Consider the following 24,069-nt stretch of genomic DNA (forward strand, 5'->3'; position numbering starts at 1 on the left):
TATTCAAGTTAACATTATGCAAAAAGACATGAGTCATACGTTGTGTAGAGGCATACGTATGGAAATGTTAAGTGTTGAATATGTGGAAATATGAAGGGTCTTATTTTTGGGACTCCAAGAGACATTCATATGGAACATGAAGAGTCTTATGCAATCTATTTATATGATTGCTTGGTATATTGTAAATTAAGTCAAGTGAAAAGCCTTGTACTCATTTCATTTTTATGATTAATAAAAGGGATATTTTGTTGGTGTGGCTGGGATTTTCCCTTCAAGTGGAAGGGTTTTCCCAGGATAAATCTTGTGTGTCTTTTGTGCATTTTATTTAATTTTTTTTTTAATGTTGTTTATCTAATTTCTGGGCATAAAACTTAACAAATTAGACAGCAAAGTACAAGCCGTTTAGATAGTGCTATTGATGGGATGGCTAGAAATTATCTTTGTAGAGAAAATATGTGCAAACTGTAATACAAAATATACAAGGAATTACCAAAGAAAGTAAACCTTAAAAACCTAAAAGAGGCACGATATTAAACTGTATTGCCAAAACCATAGCATGGAGAGTAATTATAGGTACAGGTTGACTTCATTTTAAGGCACGATTTCATTCTCATATTACAGACATGACACATGAACCCACAAAGCAAAAATCTAAAACACTTCCTTCTTATGCTCTATCAATTAGGTATGCATATTCGTTGTGTTGCAAAATGGAACACATTAGTCCAGACTCCAGGCAATTGCTCTCTACTAGATGGATCTCGTTATTCCATTTTATTTTTTCAAATGCTGGTGCAAGGGTTGCAAAAGTCACTCAAACTGTGGGTAATGTTTATGGGGCATTCTTTTAAATAATTGCCATATCTTGAGACTGATATGCTAGTAAGGAAATCAAGGGTGTTTAGGAAACATTAGAGTATTGGTATGATGGAAAGAACACTAATGTTCAGTACAATTTTTGTTCATTCACTTTTAGAAACCATCTCCTTCAGGAAATGATACTGTAAAGGAACTCGAAAGATGTCTTTTTGGAGTTTATGTGTGCCACTGAGATAAGGGCTCTGAAACTGGACCATTTAGGCACAGTGACTGGATGATCTTGATCTCAGGAAGCTTTGTGTCAACATTCTTAAATCCACCTTCGAATCTGTTTCAACATCTGCAGCAGTGTGCAGGATGTTTTCAGAAACACTTTTGATAAGACCGAACAAGAAAGCTTCATGCCTAGAAACTACATGGCTTCTAAGTTGGCTTGAAACTTACATGGTTTTCACATATCTTACTCATGACTGGTTTGCTCTCTCTATTCACTTTGCAGCCTTAGCGGCTAAGGCATACCAATCTATTAGTTCAAAATATTTCCTTAGTTCTGTTCATAACCATTTTCTGATGTTAATCATAGGAAGTGAAATTTTTTAATCTAAAAGATCCCATGTTTGAATTTGACAGATGTCTCTGGCCAAAGTATTTGACAGTTTTGTTTTGCTAGCTCTCAATTGTTGCATGTAAAGGAAGAAAAATACCACTCATTTGAATTGAGTTTTTAATCAGTTTTACACAATCTATCATTCTTTTTGGTATGACTTCTAAGTCACTATATTTGAATAGAGACTTGAAGGCAAAGTTGAGTTTGGTCGGTTCATGGGGCATCTCATTCAACTCAAGCATTTGTTTACCAAAAATGGTGCACAATGCTCCTTGCAGGTGGTGGCCATTTGGAATTGCATGATGACGAACTTGGGGTGATCCAATCAGAGTAGCGCTTGATGCCAATGTTGTTTGAAGCACAACGGACTTTATCATAGATCTGAGATTTATCAGTTGTAGTATCTGCACTGAAACCCTTGTTTGTCACTAGAAGAATGGGTTGCGTTGGATCAGAAGGTGAGAAGTCCTATAAGATTTTGCTTAGCTGATTCGGTGCTCTTGAATGTTTTGTAGGAACCCACTATGGAAAGGGTTTGAACAAAATTGGGGAATTTATAATAGGCACTATCCTTGGTAAACAAGCCTTTTCCATAGAATAAATTATACACTTCAACAATGGATGATGGTGATTCTAATTTGAGGACCTCGATGCATTTAATATGATTGTGAGCTAATTACAATCAGTTGGTGCAAAATACAAGATGAAGATTGATGTTGGTGCAAAATAGAAGATGAAGATTGATGCATTTTCTATTGTGTTCTTTTCCTTTTACCCAAACTATGCTAATAGCATGAAACCATAGAGGCGATTATCCGCTTAAGTGATAGTAGTGTATGTAGTTTATAACAGGATGTGTTTTTATCCGATGGATTCTTGATGTGGAAGGCTTTCTGCCTGTAATTGTAAGTGTCCAAAATCAAATAGGTCTACATGGCAAGTCTATTGATAACCAAAGATTAACAAATAAGCCTAATTGTGATATTGCTATCAGGATTTAACTGTGTGATTTTTGAGTCAAACTCATTGACCCATATTTCATGAGTAGTGACTCAACATGAATCCATCTCTCATGAGAATAAATGGAACACTTAGCACTCATTGGATCTAGGTGATGCTGATAGGGGTGAAGCACCGGGACTTCTCGGGAGGTCACCCATCCCAGTACTACTCCAGCCTGAGTGCGCTTAACTACAGAGTTTCCTCCATGGTTAAACCCAAAGCTTGCAAACCCATTTGCAAATCATAGGAGTGAAGCACCGACTACTCCAGCCTGAGCGTGCTTAACTACAGAGTTTCCTCCATGGTTAAACCCAAAGCTTGCAACCCCATTTGGGACAGGGGTGAAGCACTGAGACTTCCCGGGAGGTCACCCATCCCAGTACTACTCTAGCTTGAGCGCGCTTAACTACAGAGTTTCCTCCATGGTTAAACCCAAAGCTTGCAACCCCATTTAGATTCTTTGGGTTTAACCATGGAGGAACCTTTGTAGTTAAGCGCGCTCAGGTTGGAGTAGTATTGGGATGGGTGACCTCCCGGGAAGTCCTGGTGCTTCACCCCTGTGAGCATCACCTAGATCCAATGAGTGCTAAGTGTTCCATTTATTCTCATGAGAGATGGATTCATGTTGAATCACTACTCATGAAATATGGGTCAATGAGTTTGACTCAAAAAATCACACAGTTAAATCTTGATAGCAATATCACAATTTGACTTGCTGTGGAAATTACTCCTACTTATCAAATAAGCCTAATGACATGAAACATAAAACTATCATATTCTATTGGCATCTCTAGTCTGAGCATCATGTTTACACCGTGTAGAATGCTCCCGTGTGCCCCTCATACACTTGTCATCTCATATTTGCTAAGTGCCTGTTTGTTCGTTTGGCCTAACATGTATGTTTTCTGCCCCTAGTTATGAGTTTGTCACTTCACCGCAGAAGTGAACACGTATTTGGCCCCGCAGCAATCTTTTACTGCCAAAATTTCATTAAAATCAGAAAACTCGTTCCCCTTTTCCATATGTTTAATTGAATCCAAAAGCTTGAGTATTTATTTTAGCTCTTGGCCGAGTTCTGCCCAGTTTGGATACACCAGTCACATTTTCGAATCCAAGCGACTGAGATTTCTTCAAATAAGCTAGTTTTAGTCTTTGCATGGGTCCAAGCTTTGAAGAAATTTGCAGAGTACTTTGTGAAGCTTTATTTTTTGTGACCAGTTATAGTTACTGTTCAACTAGTGGCTTTCTAGTGGCTTTCTAGTATCAGTCTACTTTTGCATCTCTTGTTCTATTCTCTGCATTTCTATCCCAATTTGCAAATCCCTTTCTTTGCTCTATAGGCTAACCCTTTGATTGGAGATTACAAAAAGAGGAAGAAGTAACTGTCAAACTTGGAAGCTGAGGACACCATTGCTAACTACATTCAATCCTGCTTGACATCAAAATCAATACAAGCTTAAGTGTGAAAATATTAGTTTCTTAGGAATTTTTTGTATAAGATTGTCCTCTGTAGCCTGAATCTCATTGGCTGATTTAGGAATTTTTAGTGTACAAAAGTTAGATTTTATTTATTCTTCTTGTTATTACATTTAGAAGCCCTTCATTCAATCTCTTGCCATTGCTTCTCTGGAAGAAATCATAAAAACAAAGGATGTTTAGTTTTCACAAGAGGCTTTCACTGTAATGCTTTTCCTAGGAACCCTATGAGAAATCAGAGGTAAGCTCTAGGAAGCCTTAGGTGATTCTTAGTTGATCTAGATACTTTCAATCAATTCAACAACTTGCACCATAGAATCAAAGAAACTTCAACTGAGCATTTTGTCATTTACATTGAAAGAGGCAGTTCAATTGCTAGAAAAGAAATTTCGACTTTGTGCTTTTCCGAGGAGCTTATTGAAAAGATTCTTTGTTTATTTTATTTGCTTCTATGAAATTGGAGAGAAGAAATTTCTTCATTTCCTTTGTTCATTTAATGCTTTGTTGAAAAGTCATGAATTTTGTATTCATTGCTTATGTTATTTTCTAAAAATATACAAAAGAAGGCTTTACATTCCTGAAAAAAGAGCGAGTTAGATGAATTATTTTAATTAATAGCATCTAATTATTTAACTTAGTAGTTTTCTAAAATTATTTATATGTTAACTAGGTCATTTGGTTAGTTTATTAAGTCATCTGTAAAAAAATAAAAACCAAAACAAAGAAAGTAAAACAGTTTAATTTAAGCTTTTTAATTGGATCAATTCTTGTAGATAGATTAATTTGGTCATTATAGTTAAAACAAAAAACAAGAATAAAAACAATACAAAATAAAGAGAACAACCACAAATGAGTCATTACTGTCATTCCAAATTCCAACCATTTGTCAACACTCAAAACTATTCAACCATCAAAATCCAGTAATTTGAAAATGAACTGTTCAAATGCTCATTCAAACTTCCAACATGTTTAGACACTCTACAGTCATCACTGTCTGGCCCAGTCGCTAGAAGACTCACTTCAGGATGTTCAAAAAAATTCAGGACCAATCATACTCTCTATGAAGAGTTTTAAGAATTATACGCTTGGATATATGCCACACTCGGATACTTTTATCTTCAAAATTTGGAATCATAATGTCTTGGTGTGCATGGACAGCACACAACACACTGTGGTTGCTCCTAAACCTCTCCAAATTAATAATAGATAGAATCCAAGCCAGAAGACACCTCGAACAGACACTCCAAAGATCCAAACTCATCATACACTTCAGAATCAATATTGCTGGTCTGTTAAAGGTTGCAACAGTAGAAACTCCCAAAGCCAATTTAAACTTCTAGGTGTGTAAACCAGCTCTTCATTGACCCAGCTTCATGTAGCAATCTTCACACAGCAGAAACTGACAACCCACAATCTAATATATATGTACCTCTGAGTATAGTGTTGGATTTACAAGGGTGGCTAGTTTAGAATGTTCATACACATCATAATCTTCATCGATTCAACAGAGTCTTCACGCTTTAGACAACAGTGTTGGAGGATGCTGAATACACAGGCAATCAATGCACTATTTTTCTAAGAAAGTGCCTCACATTTGCTAGGAAAGGCTCCTCAAAACTGACAAATTCAAATTGCCCTCAATAAAATATTTTACTAAGGCGAAGTAATGTAATGCAACCAAGTCTAAAACCTCATGTCCCAGGGACGACAACCACATCCCATCAGAGTTATCCATCTATCCATGAATATCATATGGGACTTCATCCCATGAATCATTGAGTCCTTTGACTGCTATAGTTTCCTGATCACTAGATAAATTATCTCTTTGTCTGACCAAGATCCTTGGAAGTCAGTTGAAGCAGATCGTCTAGCTGCTTCCTCTATCACAAAAGCGTACCCTGCTCACATGGTCCCAATCGTGAAAGAAATCTTGCTCCAAGGGACTCATCATCTGGCATGATCTACATATGATTGGAAGTGCTAGATCCAAGACCACCTTGGACCTACTGTCATAAGATCGAGTCTTAGACTAGACAAGAATATGACCATCCTGAGATTAGAACAAAAACCCCTTGCAGTCTGCTCCCTCTCATTGGGAGAGCCCTCTTGTCTTGACTTTGCTTTGTAATCCCAGATGTTGCCATCACCTGCATTCAACAACATTTCTAATGCATCGTTCTTCTTTTCCTTATTATTCTGGAGCAAACGCACATTAACATCCTTCCTAATATAATTTGCCTCTTCCTTCCGAGTATTAGTCTTCTTGAAGCTCCAGTTTGGTCCTTTCATCCAATGAAGGTCCTGTTTTTAGTCGCAATAATCAATCCCTAGCAAGGTTGATCGGAGTCATATAAGCATCCTCTTCATCTCTTTTGAATGTATTTGTATCATTTATGATTGTTATCTACACTTTTGTTTTCATGTGTCACACCTTACATATTACACATTCTTCATATTTCTTTTCAACAAAATAACACCTGATACATCACCTTATTTTGTGACTTCATGTAACTCACATATATAAGGCATTCTTTTCTTATGATAGAAGATCTCAACTTTTGTTGGTTTAGAAATTGTCCATTTTAGTCATCGGTTGTTCAACTCCCAACTGCTATTGATTAACATAAACTTGGTTCATACAATATCTGCCATGTAAACAACTAAATGATGAAACTAATGATTATTGATCTTCATAAATAATTGTTGCCTCCTATTCTCTGTTTCAATATACTTTTTATATTAGCAGATTGTCAAGGATGCAACTTACAACGTATAACTTCTCATATACAGATGACACAAATATTAATCCCCGATAAAAGCAGAGGATGTTATAGACGATATTTTGAATAGTGATAAGAGTTTGAGTATCATTCTTCCAATGGTGTTAACAATTATCACAACCCTTCGGTCTCCAAAACCCAACATTTGCATAACTAACATAATGTTTCTATCTCCTAGTTTGAACAATCCAGTGAAGACCAGAAACAAGATAAGAAATGTTCTCTGTGTTGTTTTTAGCAAACTGCCCCAAAATATAGGAACCACTCAGGACCTAAAAAATCCCCAAGACTGAGCTGCTTTGATACCATGTTGTTTGGTGTGCTCGTTTAATCATGAGCAATAACTCAGATCATTGTTGCTTTCCCAATCATAAATGACAAACAATTATCATCTCCCCCGAGCACTTCTCTTCTAAATAATTCAGATCTACTGTAGGATAGATTCAGTCTGCCAATTGTGTGTATATCCGATTCAATCTTCCTTTATACCTATTGGTGGCGCCCCCTCACCAAGAGTCGCCACTCTTCCAAGTCGGCCCCACTAATTTAGTGATTGTTTAATTATTAACAAATCGGCTCATATAAATTTGTAAGGCCGATAGGCCAATAAGAAATTTATGTTATCTATGTCAGTTTAAAGAAGTCCGATCAAAGCTATAATAACATTAACATTTTTGAGGATTAAAAGTATAAAAGGAAGAAGTGAATCAGCCGACCAATCAACCAATCAATCAATTTGGAATAAATTACTATTTTCAAAAAGCTGCGACGAAGGATGGTGACTCATTTCTTGTGAAGGGTGGCGACTCCTTTAAGACATGGATATAAAGTGCAAACCAGCTCATCAATCATCAATTCAACAATCAAGCAATAAATGAATCAATCGTTCAACAAAAGAATCATTCTTGAGTTTTAGGAAGTGACTTGCAAATAATGAGGATGAATACTCTTTTTTCTCCTTGTCAAGTTTGGATGAAAATCCAAAAGTTGGTAAGCCTTGAAGAATGAAAACTCTCCAAGGGTTAAATAAGTGTTTTAAGGATAGAATGAAAACTCTCCAAGGGTTAGATAAGTGTTTTAAGGATGAAAATCCTCTAGGGTCGACTAAGAGTTTTAACAATGAAAGCCTGAAAAACTCTTGATAAGTTAAGGATGAAAAGCCTTAATCTTGCCACTGCTTGAGTCAGGGATGGAAACCTCAAATTCAACAGATTTTGAAGCATATCCAAATAATTTAAGTTCAATTTTAAGAATTATTCATAGAATCATGAGTTGAAAATTATAATAAAATTTCATAGCTTTTGAAATAATATAATTATGATTCTAAGTTGGAATTATTGTTTTAGGGAAAAATCAGGAATGTTCTCTAAAGGGACATTACATTGCCCATTGCAAATCTTTATTCATTTTGGTGCCACATTGATGTTTTCTAGATTAGTCATTGGAATTGTTTGCAATTGAATTTGATCTATGTGAGTCCCTCTTTTATTATAGCTTTTGCATGGTTGGAGTGCTATTAGAATAATAATGTAGCATTTGTAATGATCATCTTTAGTAGGCTTAGTTTTATTAGTTACTTTTTTTTTGTATTTAGTTAATGATTGTTTCATTTGGAAACATCATCTTGTATTTCTCCATTTAAGGAAATCGATTCTCAATTGTCTAATATCGAAATATCAAACTATCAAGTTTTATAACATGGTATTGGATTGAGTTTGGGTCTAACTCCCACATGGGATGCACAAGGTTATGTGGGTTGCATGTACTTCTTGTGAGTTGCATGTTATCTGCGTGTGTTGTTTTCCATGTGAAGTGTTTTCTTGTTTTATCGTGTGATGAAGTTTGGCCATTTTTTTGGGGCATTTTACCATGCAAAGTCTAATCTTTTGCTGCATGAAGGTTTGTATGATAGCTTGTTTCATTTGCTGCAACTATTGCAATTTTTGTTTAGTGCAAAGGGGTTTGCATGTTTTCGTCCTAAAAATCATGGTGGTGGGTTTGTTGATATTTTTCACAAAAGATCATGGTTGTGGATTTTCTGATTTTTTTTCCACAAGAAATCGTGGTGGTGGGTTTTCTGATTTTTTTTCCGCAAAATGTCATGGTGATGATGGATTTATAATTTTGTTCCTAAAAAAAATATTTTGGGGTTTTTAATATTTTTTTTGCCTAAATTTTTTTCTAGTGGGTTATTTTAACTTTTATAAATTTTCCTTAATTTTTTTGTGGGTTTTATGGATTTCTTTACCTCAAAATTGTTTTGTACAAGGGTTCTACCATTTTTCCTCAAAAAGGAAGTTTTGTATTATGATCCATGTCTCGGATTTTGTATTATAATTTTGGGGGTTTGTTGGGTTTTCTTATTTTCTCCACAAAAATTAATGTCAGGTGTTCATGTTTTAGAGTTTTTATTGTTTTTCCAAAAAAATGATGCTTTGTAAACTTCAAGTTCAAGGTTTGACAATTTTTTTCGCAAAATCATGATTTCTTGCAGTTTATTTTGGGTTTTTCTTGGAGTTGTTGCATTTGTTTTTGGTGTTTTTTCACAAAATTCTGTCCAGAGGGTGTTGGTCATGTTTTCTTGAATAGGTTTTACTATGAATGTTCCTGGTTTTTATGTGCAAATTAGGGTTTCATCTCTTTTTAAATTGGTTAACCCTAAGAAAAACCCTAATTAGTAAAATTGTGCCCCAAGCAAGCCCTTTAGGTCATATGCCTTTACCTTATAATCGAGTGGGAAAATCATTTTTGAAATAATATATGCTTTTTCGGGAACCTTTTAAAAGACTTTTCATTTTGTTCCATATTTTTCGGAAATAATCCTTATCGTCAAATCCTTTTAAAATCTATCGTAGTCGCGTTCTCGTTATCAGAATTTGCATGCATTTTATTTCTAGCGATATGGCGACCAAGTAAGTATTACATATGGGACCAAGCTTGTGCATGGTTTCAAGGTGAATCGCCCACACCGTCAAATCTTTTTAAGATCTACAGTGGTCGTGTTGTCGCTACCGGAAGTCGCAAGGTTTTTACCCTTGGTGACATAGCGACTATCGTAGAAAGAGACACAGCGGGACCAACTCCAAAGACGGGTGCCAGAATTTTAATTGCAATTAATGAGCCTTGTTTGCACGTTGAAATGTCAGACGCAGTTAAAGACAAGAGAATGTTGTTGATTCACACCGTCATATTTACTTAGCATCAACGGTGGTCGCTATGTTGCCATCGGAAATTGTATGAACTTTACCGATCGCGACATGGCGACCTCCCGTGAAAATAGAATACGGCAGGTCCAAGTTCAAAAGGCGGCGTCGTGAAGTCACTTACCATTAGTGAGCCCCGTCTGTATGACAACTTGTCATAAATGCCAGATGTACTTAAAGACACACTAATAGGAAAGTGTTATTGAGCCACACCGTTGGATCTTTCCAAGATTGACGGTGGTTGCCATGTCGTTACTAGAAATAACATATCTTTAGTGTTAACGACATGGCGACCTCTCCGAAAAAGGAAATATGGTGTACCACATCTTAAAAAAGCGGCATCATAAAGATTGTAAGTCATTAGTAGCCAGGTCAGTGTGTCAGAATTATCTGATGTCACATGCCACTGTGGATTTGCCCGCAAAAAATATACTTGTTGATTTGTGCCATCAAATCTCTCCTAGATTGATGGTGGTCGCCATATTGCTATAAAAACTTGCTCGATCTTTAGTGTTCGCAACATGGTGACCAAAGGAAAGATAGAAGGACCCACCACATTTGCAATAAAGTAATCATGAAGTATTGTCGTCCGATCAAGGCAGCATCAATGATGGTCGCTATGTTGCTGTGGAAAGTTGCTTGATGTTTATGCTTAGCGACATAGCGAGAGCATGACACGTGTCCAGAGGCATAAGTGGGTCCAGTGTAAAGCGCCAACAGTGAAAAGGAGAGCTTATGTGGATGAATTTAATTGGTTTGAACGCCAACTTGTTTTTAAAATTAGAAGCTGGTGCCACCCTGTTTTCCTTATGATCCATTTATGAAATTTAAGACTCCCTGTGCGGAGTAGAACCAGAGATATAGTGCAGGATTTCACGAATTCTTCTCCACGCAAACAAATTTCAAATTTTCAGAGAGCTAAGAGCCTGTGAAGAATTGTTCCCGCCTGGTTCAATTGCATAAGAGTTTTCTATATCTGCTGTCTGTTTGCATAGCTTCGAAAAGGATAACAAAGAACCAAGTAAGTTTCTTAATCCATCATACAGTGTAAAAGCATTTTGGTATTTTGTAACATTGTTAAATATGCCTCCAAAGAAGGGTTTCTCCGGAAAGGTAGAGTATGCCAGTAGGAACATACATGATGTTTTTTTGGAACAGTTACTTGAGTTTGCGACTGAATCAGCTCAAGTTAAAAAATTAATCCCTGTGAATCCTAGGCTTAAGATTGCAGACGGTTTATATGATAAGGGGAATTGGGTTAGGGATGATATCACCTAAAAAACAAGACTCCAGCTTTTCACAAAATGGTTCTCAAAGAGGAAGTTGTTTGCCCCCCATGGAAATGTTTTGAATTTTGATTTAGGTAAACTAGTTGTCCCTAGGGTCTTCATGGACTCGGACCTTCTTATAGCCATAGCAAATAATTATGACCCCATAACCAGGATAGTAAGGAGAGCAGATGGGGAACCTTTGGTAAGTATTAATGCTGAAGAAATCAGAGAGGTTTTTGGTTTGGAGCCACTCACAGACTATCATGTGGACATTGACTTACTAGGATTGGAAAAGGAATACTTATCTAAGAAAGATCAAGTCAGGGAAGGTGCACTGAGAGCACACTTGACCTCAATTGGAAATTTGACTTTTGTTACAACATCAACTAAAGAGCCATTTAAGAAGGATTTTTTCACTACTAGGGCTATGGATATATATATGACTTTGTGTAGGGTTTTTTGTGAGGATGAGCAGAATTTTATGCCAATAAAGTTTATGTATATGATGACACAAATTTCTTCTTTTGGTGTGGATATCAATTTTGACTTTGCATCTTATATAGCTGAGGAAATTCATATAGGTTTGAATGAGATTGCAAAGAGTAAGGTGGAGAAGGCATTTGGTTATTATTCATTGTTGATGCACATGTTTTTGTTTAAAGGAGTGATCAATTTTGAAAAGGAAATGATTTTGAACAAAGAATATGAAGGAGAAGCTCTGCCAGTCCAGTTGTGGAGTGCAGATATGACTTGGGATGCAAAGGAGGCCAGTTTTGTCAGATTTGATAGGTATTTTGCATCTAGATTGAGAAGCCTCATATTAAGTGACAATCCTAGAATTCCCAAGGCATTGTTGGATTTTATCAAGCCTATGGACAATCCTTTTGATTTGAAAGTATCCCACAATTGTGCTGATATTATAACTTATCCTATTTCTATAGTTTTTAGGGTTTATGGTTTTCAAGGGACTCCCCATGTACTGCCCAACCAAGTGCCTCTGAAGGTAGGGATAGCTGAAATGATATGGCAGATAGGTGCATTGGAGGAAACACAGTTGGCTGGTAGATCTAGAGGTTCACTCTTTCCCACTTGTACTGTGGCTCACCAATTTATAATCACCAAGGGTGGTTGGGTATCTTTGTATAAATTCTTGGACTAGTACAAGATGGCTGTTTCCCATCCCTGTTTTTGTGATAGCAAGGGATTTGTTAAAATATTCAGAAAGAGGGCTAAAATTGGTTCAAAAGATCATGAACCCTACTTCCCCGAAGATATAATAAGGAATGAGTTCTCTCTGCAAGAGCAAGAGATCAAAAAGAAAAAGTGGAGAGTTTACTCTAGAATTTTTGAATTCATTAACTGTTTTGATGATAAATATAAGCCTCTAGATGATGCAAAAACAAAGGCAGATAAATTGAATAAACTAATGACCACTTTTCCTGAAATTATGGAGGTCATGAATGAAAAGAAGTTATTCTTTATTAATTCTTTTCCTCATAAGGCCTGAGAGGTCGTGAGAAGATTGTCTTTCACCCTTGCGGTAGGATCAGGGAGATTAGTTGTTCAAAAAACGCCTGGCTATAGTATAATTCAAAATAAAAGGGCTACATTAGATAAAGGAAAACAAATAATGGTGTCAATCAGTGTCATTCTGGAGGAGAGACCCAATGAGCCCACGCCCAAGAGGCAGAGGATAGAAAAGGGACAAGCAACTCAAATAGAGGAATATTCACCCACCCAATCCCCATTACACATAGGAGATGAACGACTCACTAGGGAGCAGGTGGAACAGTTGGGATCCCAAGGGGGAATTTTTATTACTTTAGCAGAATTAGAAAAGGGAAATCCTCAGGAAACTCCAATGCCAAGCCTTGACCTAACTGTTGTAGACTATAGAGGAAGGGAGTTGGACCATGTTGTAGAACAGGCCTGCCATGAATTCATTTCTGATGATAATTTTGTTAAATCCTTTTATCAATTTGCTTGGAGAACAAATATTGAATTGTTTGAAGAAAGGTGTAATAAATTGAAAACATAGCATCCCGAGATGGAGGATGCAAATTTGCAAAATCAAATAAAAGAAGAAATGATGTAGGAATTCAAAAACTTGACCCCTGAAGAAGGGAGACAAATGATAAAAGCATCTGGGGTTTTGCTGCTACCCAATTGGGATATTGCAGATGCTATAATTTTCAATTCTGTTACAAAGAAATTGAGTATAGAGGAAAAAGGGAAGAAAGAATTGAAAGGTGCTAAGTTTAGTGAGGACCATGCAACACTGATAATATGGTCAATGAGAAAAGGGTCTAGGACTGACTCTTCCTAGCCTGATGACATTGGCCTGATGGGAAACTTAATTGTGAAAAGAGTTGAGGAAACTACAAGTGAAGAGGCCGCAAAGCTAGGTGTTGGAACGACCAATTTCACCTTAGCCACCACCCAGAGAGACAAAAGAGAAAGGTTGGAGTTGCAAGACAAGTATGAGAAAGTTTTGGCTGCATACAATAAAGAAGTTCAAATGAGGATTGAACTGGAAAATAAATTCAGGGGACAATCCACTAGGCCAAGAATCACCTATCCTCGTCCACTAGTGGAGCCTTTTAAATCCGCTCCTCTCATAGAAATCCCAAACACATCACAAAGGCCACAATATTACACTGCAGAAGATTTTGAAGAAGAAAAGAGCAAATATGATGTCCAATATGAGGATAAGTTAAGGAAAGCTATTATCTATTTAATAGGTAAAATTGATTGGCCAACTTTCTATGAGCAATTAGCAAAGGTAGTAAATACATGGGAGGAGTTGAAAGCGAGTGATGATGCCCTTAAGCCAATTGTCAACAAATGGAGTAGAAGAAATAAAAATGTTACTCTTCTATGTTTTTCTATTATTAGTGTATCCTGTGAGTACATAGAAAAAACTTATGATTTGACTAGTGATTTATCATAATTTGATAATAAGAGTTGCATTGCAAAGAAGGATCATAAGTTATCTTGATAAGTATAAGAGTGTTAACTTTGAACTGTTCCCACATGCTATAGATAAAAAGGATAAATTAAAAAATAAGGAGGAATGGGCCCAAGAACTAGATGAGCTATTGTGTCTGAGGATGAGTAGAGTCATAAATGAAAAAGGAAACGCATGGTGGGCAGTTACAACTGAAGATGTTGTAAAAGTTCAATTATTTTTTGATTCTTTAAGGCAAAGATTTTGTTGAGATTAACAAAATTGGAGAATATGTGATTAAGAGATAGCATGATATTCTGGAATTTAATTGGCCAGATGACACACTCTTTGACAAGTGGATGGCAGATTTTGTTCATGCTAAGCAGTTAGAATGTGGTGAAATTGATGATGAAGAAATGGAACAAAATGAAGTACAAATAATTGACACATTAGTAAAAAGAGAGGAGGACAAAGGTGAGCAAACAATTGCAGTTGCAAGAACAACAATCCAAACTGATGACCTAGCAGTAGAGGAATCAAATATAACTGTTGTCTTGTCAGTTCATGATAATATGGATGGAGAGCCTCAAGTTAAAGTAAGTCTACAAAAATCAGAGCTAGGTTCATCACATGAAGAACCAACTATCCCACATTCAGAGGAAGAACAACAACAACAAAGCCAATCATGCAATCCTCAGCAATAAAAGAGTGCAACAGAAATTGGTCCCCACTAAAGAATATTCATGATGAGAGACATTCTCTTGCACAAAATTTTGTCTTTTATGATAGTAACAATGTAAATATCTTTTCTGTCTTAAGGACAATTGTCAGTTTCTCTATGCCTGAAGCTTGTTGCATCTCACACTATATAAGTGAGATCCCAAGGCTAGAGAAAGGGTTTGAGTCATTGTATAATTTTAGTTTTACTAAGCTTTGTTCGGTCCAGTCCTTGGTGCAAGCTTTATGATGTATTTTCTCTGCAAGTATTTAAGAATACATTAATGCTACAGGATCTTAATGTCTTATCTTGAGTCATTTTGAGTTCTAATTCAGTTGTTATACAATTTTCAAAGAGAATTAATACAAAGACGAACTGTCCCCATATCTTTTCTTTTTGAATCTTGTCTCCATTTTTATTATGTGGTTATCTTGAGATTGCATGAGCAAAGCTTGTTCAATTGAATGCAATTAGAATAAGTTGTATATCATTTTCATTATTGCTTTTAATTCAATGAATTAGGTAAATGCTTCAGTGAATATGATAGGATTTCCATGGTAGTAGGGAGGATATGTGTAAGAATGAGTTTCAGTGAGAATTGTTGATAATATTAATTGTAATGCAATCAATTAGGTCAAGAAATTGGATAGACTCTGAATTCCAATGTATGAGGCACTGATCAACTAGTTCAATCTGCATATGGAGAAATCATGAATAAGCATCAATCTTAAAATCAAAATCAATTTTACTTTAATGTTTGAAGAATGTCAAAGCTGGTCAGCACTTGTTTACATTTAATTTTTGAGTCTTAGTTAGCTGCTATTACCTAGAATTACCTGTAGATCTAAGAAGAATTGTGATGAATCTGCTATAATGGATGTGTATTGTTATAAAATGCCATGGAATGAATAAAATGTGTATGTAGTATCAGTTTGAAAATCTTTTATCCCTCAGGTGCACCCGCCTTGGTTTTGCAGAGTGAAAAGAGTAGAAAATCTTTCATGATTTTGTCGAAGTTGGGTCTAGATCTGAAGAACCTGTAACTGTTTATGGGAAGTAGCTAACCCTTAGGTTATTGTGATCTTTATCATCTTGGTGTTAAGTATTTTTGTTGCTTGATAGTGTAAAACCACCAACAGAGGGTTTATCAACTTTTCCTCAAAATCATTGTTTGAGGTTTTTGTTGGTTTCAACAGCTTATCTCAAAGGGATAGTTTTGTTACCCAACATCAAATTTGGCATATTCTGATACTCTTGGTCTATTCTAGAAGTTCTACAGATTTAGGGATGGTATCAGTAGCAGGCTCATGTTGCAGTCTCTTTTTAAGAGAAGGGGACAACATTCTATGCCTTTTCTGTAGTTAGTAAGATGACCATTAAGGGAGGATGTTAGAATATTAATATAGTGTTTCTAATGGTAATCTTTAGTAGGTTTAGTTTTATTAGTTTCCTTTTTTGTACTCACTTAACGATTGTTTTATTTAGACACATTGTCTTGTAGTTCTCCATTTATGGAGATTGAACCTCTATTGTTCAATTGTCATGACAGCCGTCTTGCTTATATTTTTGCATTTGTACACTATATTTTTGTTATTTCCTCCGAGGCTGGTCAGCTTTAATTGCATGTAAGATGACCCACTCTGATTATTTTTTTTTTACCTTGCTTGGAAGCAATAACTAAGAGTTCATCAAATGCAATCCACATCTCAAAACAAATTCATTTCCTGATCAATTTTTCACCTTTAGTTCTGCCCTTGTCTGCTCTCATCTTCTTTCTTCTAATGGCAGATTTATGCGAGATTCTATTAGTCTGGTGTGGACTCTGTGAGTCCCAAGCCAAATCAACTCTACACAGTCTATTCAGCTTTGGACTCGGACTCGGCCTTGGGTGAGTCTGGATAGACTTTTCGAGTCCTGTGCCTAAGACTCTACTACAACTGCAAGTAAATAAAGGTAAGAAAAAGATTTAATTGTTTTCACTTGTCCATCTTATGTTTATGTTTGCCTCAACTGGTCATATATAGGAGTTTAATTCAGATGCAAATGTGAAGACTATTGTAGATAGAGAATTAAACTATTTATAGGCAGAGAATTAAACCATATTGAGGCACTAATATTAGTTTCTTTTGGGTTATGTATAATCAGTACTAAGATGGAAAGCCTCTGCACTCCAAATCAGAAGAAATCACCTTCTTTTTAGTTTTCCTTTTATCATAAAAATTACTTTTGAAATTATGCCATTTGCCCAAAATAAAGGTAATAAAAGGAATGCTTCAACATAACCCAAAAGAAACTAATATGAGGTCCTAAATATAATTTAATTCTCTGCCTCTAACTGTCTTCAAATCTGTATCTATACCAAGCTCATACATATGGTCCTGGATGACGTAAATTAGGATGTGGATGCCACTGACGCTGAGCCTGAGACACTGGCAGATATCATGGCTGTAGAATGACCTAGGACCCACCTCCTACACATAAGAGGGTTCTGAGGTCAAATAGTCACTAATATGTGCTCCTCTAAGCCTTAGTCTTCTGTGCTCTAGCTTTTATTTTGATATTGTTTTGAACTTTCAATTCCATTGTTTCATAGTCCATGAACATTGTAGACATTTGACGCCTTCTATTTCTAATGTGTTATTTAGTTTAACTCATTTCCTTCAGCCAGCTAAAGCCTAGAATTCACATTTATACATATATAATCAATATAAACTTGTGTGTGTGTGTGTTCAAAGCAGCTTCTATTTGTTGAGATTGTTGCGTGTTTAAGACTATTTATTAAATGATGCATGAAACAAGTTTTAAATCCCAAAATATCTTTGAATTTTTGAGGTTTTTCGATTAGCCAAGTCTTTGGTAGGTTTTTGATGAGTCTAGATGCCGAGTTCCAGTTCGAGTGAAAAGTCAGCTTGCAGGGTCCAAGCAGAGTTCGGGTCTTGTTACATTGGTTTTATGCCTCCTATGCTCCTTTTGTCTCTAGAGTTGCTTCCTTAAGAAATTAGATTGAGCCTTTCTCTACTTAAATTGATATACATAAGGACTTTTAGATCTTTACGCTTGTCTTCAAATTTGCCTTCAAAATTTCACCTAGTCCTTCAAGTGGAAAACTGATCTGCGTAAGGGCAAATCAAATTCTTCACTTTGCTTTTGTTTTTCCATCCAAAAATTGGCTAAGTCCCCCAATGGAAAATCATTGGTCATAGAGATAGTTCCATGAAAGTAAAGCAATTCTTGCTCTTTCCAACTAGTGGTAATTTGATTGGGATAGGGACAAATCAGTCCCTATGAAATTTCATTATTCTTGCACATAGTTGGAGGGGAGTGGAAAATCCATTCTCATAGGAATCCATGTTTTCTTGCTCACTCTAATCCTCGAGGGGAAAATCAAAGGTCATAGGGACTAGTGGAAATTTCAAGTTCATAGGGACAAGTGGAGAATCCATATTTGTTGTACATATTTGGTCCTAGCATATAAAGTGAAAAATTAGGCTCTATAAGGACAAAGCGGAGATCCCTATAAAGACAAAGAGGAAATTCGCATAGGGACTTTCCTCCTCAACTCTTTTCCAAATAAAGATAGTGGAAATTCTACTTGCATAAGGGAATCTCCTCCTCAACCCTTTCCCAAATTTTTCTAAGTGTCTGCCAGTGGAAAAACAACCTCCATAGAGACTTCTAGAATTTTGACCTTGATCCTCATGTCCAGGAGTGGAAAATCGACCTCCATGGGGACTTTATGGATTTTTCTTTTTCTCACTACCTAGGAGTGAAAAATCAACCTCCATGTGGACTAAGGGTTTTCATCTTGAATTTCACTTGTTCTTACTACCTAAGAGTGGAAAGTCAATCTCCATAGAAACTTTTTATCAGGACTTTGTGAAAAATCGATTTCCATACGGATAGTGGAAAATCGATTCTCATGGGGACTTTGCAATGTACTTGCAAGATTTTATCGTTTTAGTCTAGATTCACAAGTGAAATAGGGCATTGATACATCATGGTGACCAACTAACTAATCAAAAACATCCCAACACTACAGAAATTTCCCTTTGAATTTAACAATTATTTACTTTTTGGCTTTAATGACCTTGTACTATTAAGACTTGCTTGTGCTTGCAACCTGGCAACTTGAAAATCTGACTATTCCCCAATCCTTGAAGCTCAGAATTGGCACCCTACTATCAAAGCTCTAAAACTAACAAGTGAAAAGAGGGAATCCCCATTTCCACTTTTACTATATTATAATTAGCTAAACTTAGGAATGCTTTTCATAGTTAGATTGAGCTACTTTCAGGTCATGTTGTCTAATAGCATAAAATGAGGACATTTGCCATGATCTAACTTAATCCTCACCTAAGGTTTCATCTATGGTTTTTCTTTTATAAGCATTCATTTGTACCATAGTTGAATATCTTAGAACACTTACCAAACTCGTGAGCCAAAAGCCACAACAAGTTGCTCACCTAAAAACTTGCTGGATTTTTTGGCCAAAAACTCGCTAATAACTTTGCGTTTTTTCACAAAACACCTCACTTAAATTAGTTTGTACATGGTCTTTTCACCTTAATTTGTAATCTTAAAAATTAATATGATTTTGGAAACACTTTTGAAAAGAAGCAAGGAACAAATAATTTTACTCTTGAGTGATAAAATTGTGAAAATGAATGCCTCAAAGTTCGCAAGGGCCACTACACCTCAAACTCACTAGAAGTGTTTCCCCTAGACCTTCATAAGGGGCATTGACCCTTGACCTTGTCGAGGCCCCATGAGGGGCTTTCCTCAACCTTATTGGATACGTTGTCCCTAGAACCTCTTGAAGGGCACTACCCCTCAACCTCATTGGGGTCTATGATATATATTTAGCTTTAAATCTGATTTATATATGATGGACATAAATAATATATTCTGTAATTTAGTAATGTATTTTTAGAGAATATTTATGGAAAAGATTTATTTTAAAATGTTTGGTAAGACTGCCGAGTTATTGTTCAGTTTTTCGTCTAGTTTTTCCTCGAGTAATTGTTGAGTCTCAAGTTTTGAAAAGTTTTGGGCTTGCCGAGACTAAGTTTTTCAATTATGATTTGTACATTCTAATCATTTAGATGTATTCATCCAGATTTATTCAATCAATACAACTACAATTTGTATTTGGATCAGATCTATTCTCAGGGTTGCATACAACACTATCATGGCTTTTTCTCTTTAGATGTGATAGGTATTTTGGTTATAGGTGAGATTTGGGAGCTATTGGGTTCACTATCAACTCCAACATGGTATCAAAGCACTAGGTTTGTAGCTTTCTATCTAAATTTTGAGAGATCTGACCTGTGGGAAAAATGGCTCATCCTAGATTGAAACAAACATCATCCTCGAGTCTAGAATGGTTAGAAACTTAAAAATTGCTTCTTCAAGTGCCAAAATTCATGAAGTTGATAAAATGATATTTTTAAGGGGCAAAGATCTAAGGTGAAATTTTGTACATACCTTATGATAGGAAAGAAAAGGAAAATCCAAATGTCCTAAAAGTAGACTTAGTAAACTTTTAGAGGGTGGTGGATTGGGATGTTGGGGATGACATGGAAAAGGTACTTGGGTAGAAGAAAGCTTGCAACTTTGATTGTGATAACCCATTTAAGGAAAACATTGAGTTTGGAGTTGGCAAATTAGGGAATATCCAAATGATGTACACAAATAAAGCATGGTCCAAAAGACTTCAAAAAAATCAATTGTAAAGGTTTGGGAGGTCAGGGCAAGGGAAAATGTGTATTACAAAGGAGAAGGCCAACAAATCAATGAGAATAAAGGGGAAGGAAAAAAAATGAATGACATGGAAGTCTAGGACACAACCCAAGTTTGAAACTTCTGACAACTTTTAGAAACTTAAGAAAATGGCCCAATAGACCCAACACTTCGGAGTTTGGAAGCTTTTGTAACAACACTAGAAGGGTACACAGAGAACATCACCTAGGCCAAAAATCACAAAGACCACAAAACAATGTCTTAGATTAGTTATAAATTAAGGGCAAGATGAGGCCTAAGTGCACAAGGAAATTGGGACCAAATAAAAAAATGGTACTGTAGTATTGAGTCCCAATAGGGGGGATGTGTTGTACTGCATGTAGATTCACCATTGTTGGATTGCAAGTTTGTTATTTCATTCAGTGACACATTTCAGGTGCTTTTGAGTTCTCTGCTACCTTGAGGCCAATACAGATTGTGGGAAGTTGAGGAAGGGTATACATGTGGTTTCAAGTCATTTGTGAGTGAGCAAAGAATAATGTAAAAGAGTAGAGATGTAGTAGGTTAGGACAACAATGAACGGGTGAGGATTGAGATGCCAAGTGAAGCAACAACAAGTATTTGTGGGGTTCAATGTGAAAGTGGCATGTAGGAGGGCAGTTTTTCTATTGGAAATCATTATGTGGTCACTTTTGCAAGTTAGGAAGTTGTGTTTCCAAAGTAATGTTTTACTGTCTATAAGAAACCATTGTGGAATATTGATTATTATGTTAAGGAATCAAATAATGATAGGAAATCTTTTGGAGGTTGGGTTTTTCCCTCATTTAAGGTCTTCTTAGGGAAGAGTCTTGTGCTTTGGGTCAATTTCCTTCTGTGTTGTCTTATTATCTCTTGCACGGGCTGCTTAATTGGATAGTCCATTTGACCCTTTGTCTATGATTCCATTCCCATTGTAATCTTTTTATCAGAGTCAATTTACATGGTCTTGGAAAGTGATCATAAGTGTCAACTTTGGTAGATGTAGAAAAGTTAAATGAGACTCGAGCATCATAGTTGATGTAAATATTAGCAAACCATTATGCCCCTTTTAATTTTCTTAGCATGTTTGAGTTTTGAAAGGTTTTGCAGAGATTTTTTGGAAAGCTGAATGTTCACGAATCTGATGGAGCCTTGCTTAGTATTATTGATTGCCTTGAGCCTACTGAACCTTTTCTGAACATGTTCTTTTTATTATCTATTCGGTTGGTTACTAGAAATGTTTCAAAATTGAGGGCTTTTAATTATTAGATGACTTTCAATTTGAACATGTTAAGAATATTTTTCTAGAAGTGTATCAGGGCTCATATTGGTTGATCAGGTTGGTATGCATTTTTCTTTTGACGTTTTTCTTAGTTGCTGAACATCTTGTGTTTAATGTTTGAAAAAAGTTTCAACTCATTCTTGAGCCAAGTCAACCATCTTAGAATAGGTTAAGTTTTATGTCTTTGGTCACTTTTCAGAAAAGAAAATGCCAAATTGAGGCATTTTTTATAGTTTCAAATACACCCACTTGTCTATTGCTAAAAGTATTAGATCCCTACATTGATCAACAAAGGTGACATGAAGTTATCTTTGTATATTTTGCTCAATTACTAAAAGCTCCGAGTTTAAAGTTTGGGGACAGATTCTACGTGAATTTTATTGTATAAATCATTCATAATTGGCAGTCACAACTTCTTTGTAAGCTCCAACCTAGCTCTAGAACTAACAAATCTTAAATTTTGAGTAGATCTAAAATTAAAAACTGGAAGTGTGGTGGATGTATTATGGTTGGTTAGATTGTCCATTCCCATAAAAGCGTAAGTTGGTATTCTTTTTGTGTCTCTCTTAATGTTATAAATTTTTTCTTATGCTAATACACATGAGTGCAAATACTGAACTCTTGTGTGTAATATGTTTGATATTTATTGGCTATTGAACTGATCTCAACACAGTAAAGAGCTGATGAGTAATTTTTGTTTTTGGAATAAGGGTTTTCATTGGGACCCTTGCCATTGGAAAAATATCCTAATGTGAGGATGGGGGGTTTCTTGAAGGATGTTCTCCAACCATCAATTGGGAAAGCTATCTTTGACCATGACATTGATTACCAGTTGTGAATGTTTGGCTTACGTTCAATGCTTTTGCTTGTTCTTCAATGGCTTACAAACCAGTGGAGAGAGAGACCATTGGATGGGATGTTCATTGTTTCCAGGTGATCTAAGGATGAGAGTAAAGGATTACAAAGTATAATCTCATTCAGAGATCATCAGTGTGCTGAATAGTAGAGGTTTTATTCAGTTCTGCAGTTTGTTTGAAGTATGTTCTTTGGGATTTGAGTATTCAATTGTTGCAGATATTTATGACAGATTTCTGTAGCTTGCTGTTGTTCCATTGTAAAATCAGTCATTTTATCAAAGTAAGAAACCCTTCTATGTTTTAAAAACTTTTCTTGAGAGCTGAGTTTGCAGTGCATTTCTGGCTTCATATTTGCTCTCAGTTTTGGGATAATTTGTAGCAGATGCATTTTTCTGTTTATAACAGATTATGACAGCAACTATTATGTATGTCCATAATACACATCAGTGAGATTTCATAATATATCATCTGAATGAAGTTTGTTGCAATTTTGGGGTGTTCAGTGTTTATTCCTAGAAGCTAGTTTCCTTGTTCTATTGATTCGCAAAGTTTTTATTGAAGTTATAAGAGATTTCAGGTCTGGTGATTTTATTTTGCAAAGGAGCACATTGCAGTTATAAACTGGTTTTCATGAAATGGTCAGATAATGAATGCACTTTTTGTGATCGATCAGAAACTATGTTACATGGTGTTTCAGGATTGGCTGAACTCACTTTTTATAATGGGTCAGAAATTACGTTCCACGATTTTTCAGGTGTGGCTGAATTCACTTTTTGTGATGGACAAAGTTCCATGGTGTTTCAGGGATGGCCGGGTGATTGTGTGTGTGTGTGTAGTGAGAGAGAGAGACTTAAATTTCTGCAAGTTAATAGACAACAGCTTAGATACCGGTTGGAGTTTGAGGGAGATGATAGTATTCTTTCTGAAAATTGACCTCAAGGTAGACGTTAGGTCCAAAAATATTGGACATGAGAGTTCAGTTTCTTCTCATCTCCTCAACACTAAGATATGATTATGAAGAAAAAGTAAAACCATTAGGAAGTCAAAATATAATTAAATATGCAAAAAAACCCACTTTTCTGCTGTTCGCTGGGCCCAGTTCAACCAAGTTTGAAACATGGTTTGATCTATGCATGAGCAGTTCACCTGGGTTCAATCAGCAGGTGAACCATTTTGAACTTGGGCTCAGAATTTCAAACCCTGAGCTAACCATGTTCGAACTGTACCCAGACCAGGTACCAGTTCGAACCCAGGCCTGGTCCGGAGGGTGTATAGCTGAACCCGGGTAACTAAGAAAATATACATACAATGAGATCTTAAACATAGTAAATGAGATAGAAGTTCAAAAGC

At 36.0% G+C, this 24,069-nt stretch overlaps 2 long non-coding RNA genes across 2 annotated transcripts in view; both read left to right on the forward strand.

Moving 5' to 3' along the window:
• The window catches only part of LOC149576395 (uncharacterized), a 34,371-nt gene that overhangs the window by 7,147 nt on the left and 3,155 nt on the right, over positions 1-24,069 (forward strand). The gene's annotated exons all lie outside the window — the stretch shown is intronic.
• On the forward strand, positions 1,064-23,207 carry LOC149576396 (uncharacterized). Its single transcript, XR_016361498.1, has 2 exons — positions 1,064-1,884; positions 22,573-23,207. It is a non-coding gene; the product is annotated as an uncharacterized LOC149576396 (long non-coding RNA).

This window comes from Cupressus sempervirens, chromosome 1 (genome assembly GCF_028749045.1).
Source record: "Cupressus sempervirens isolate cs-2001-9-10 chromosome 1, ASM2874904v1, whole genome shotgun sequence".
In the NCBI taxonomy this organism is placed as follows: domain Eukaryota; kingdom Viridiplantae; phylum Streptophyta; class Pinopsida; order Cupressales; family Cupressaceae; genus Cupressus; species Cupressus sempervirens.